The sequence below is a fragment of the Mercenaria mercenaria genome, chromosome 4, assembly GCF_021730395.1.
Source record: "Mercenaria mercenaria strain notata chromosome 4, MADL_Memer_1, whole genome shotgun sequence".
In the NCBI taxonomy this organism is placed as follows: domain Eukaryota; kingdom Metazoa; phylum Mollusca; class Bivalvia; order Venerida; family Veneridae; genus Mercenaria; species Mercenaria mercenaria.
Window position 1 is genome coordinate 73,391,462 of NC_069364.1, and position 1,729 is coordinate 73,393,190.

Genomic DNA, 1,729 nt, shown 5'->3' on the forward strand with positions numbered 1-1,729 from the left:
TTCGTATACCATTCTTTTCCCCAGTAAATAAAGTTGCCTGTGATGGTTTTATGGGTCAGCAGATCGGCTGGACTAGCCATAAAATGTGTTTAAAGTTTTAATAATAACAGATTTTAATGTAGACTTACTCATTTGGCTTATCAGGATGACTCTTTTATGATCTGATATTTTATAGTTGTCATCAGTGTAACAGTGACAGTCAAAGTTGTCCGCTGTTCCGAAACGTCCTATCATTTGGACTGATTTTAATGAAGAAAAACAACTGCAGTTCCGTTTTGACAGGTCAAAAGATAATAGGGGCCTGCACGTACACCTACCCTCTCAAAAAATAGAATCGGTTACAGTTTTCTTATATACATGTATAGGCAATGTGACAGGATTAGACTCGGGGAGGCATAAGTACAGCGACCATTTATAACATGTCGGGAATGTAAAAGGAATAACGTTCTAATTTTCTAATCCGTTTGATTACTGTAGTTAGATTCACGAAAAGTATGTGCCCGGGTGAGGATCGAACTCACGACCTTCAGATACGCTTGTTAGCGTGTGATTATGAGACTGACGCGCTGCCTACTGCGCTACCGAGGCACTTGAGTTTCCGCACGTGTTTATCATTTATAAACATATTCTGGATCTAAAGACTACATTCAGTTTGACATTTTTATATTTTAGCAAAAAAACAAACAACAAATTACTAATAAATCTAATACTACATTTTTCAAGTGCATTTGGTCAATTTTAATTAAACATGACTTTTCGAGAGAAAAAATCCTCCTGCGTGGACGTTTTAACTGACAACAATAGTTGTTCGGTTAACGATCAGTAGTTGTGAAATTACGATCTTCTGTTACAAATTTAAGGCTGGTAGATCTAGGTTTTTATTAATCAACCATATTTTTAGACATCTACGGGAAGAAATGCTTGCATTATTTACAATGTCCACCAACACAGGTAAACTAGATTCTAGTCCATTAAAAATCTGTAATCTGTGAAAATCGACATCAGCCGTTTAATATTTTACCCCAAAGCAATTGTTTTTACACAAATACTTTAAATTACCGACAAGCAAGCTAATATTTTGTGATTATTGCAAGTAATTTGACTTTTTATTTGTTTAGTATGAAATATGCTTTAAATGAGCCATAGAGCTAATTCTAAAATAAATAAAACCTTGAAGTCTTAAATCTCGGGGTCCTTTAAATTGTGCACAGGCCGTGATTTGTGAAAGAAATATCAAGTGTTTTTCGGTACGTAGTGGATTTGCAGACGAGTATCCAATAGAAGTAGAAGTACGCTTTTGTGCAATATTATAAGTGCTGTATTCTCCTGTCTACGAACCTAGCGATAAGCCCCAGAGTTAACAATACGGTCAAGATTCTTTTTAATATGATCTGCCTAAAAGCAACCATTAAACAATCACCCCCGAAATAGCCCTAACATTTCATCAGAATACAGTACTTTAATAACAAGTTCTGGCTACCATATAAAGCTCAGAGATCCGGAACAGCATATAAACATCTCTGAGCTGAAATTTTTTAGCTAAGTAATAACATGTATGGCATATAAATATGTATAGCTGTCCAAAATACATAGAATGCGATATAACTTCAACGTGATTCTGTAAATCATACATCTCTGTGTTATCCTTTCAGATAACATTAGAAAATATAACATAATGAAGGTAAATTAATTCGCCCTCTATGAATGAAATAGCCTTATGAATGGAACT

General features: G+C 34.8%; 1 non-coding gene across 1 annotated transcript; it reads right to left on the reverse strand.

The window, feature by feature from the left end:
* Nucleotides 1–495: 495 nt before the first annotated feature.
* Nucleotides 496–588, reverse strand: Trnam-cau (transfer RNA methionine (anticodon CAU)). Its single transcript is given in 2 exon segments — nucleotides 496–532; nucleotides 552–588. It is a non-coding gene; the product is annotated as a tRNA-Met (tRNA).
* Between the last annotated feature and the right edge of the window lie 1,141 nt (nucleotides 589–1,729).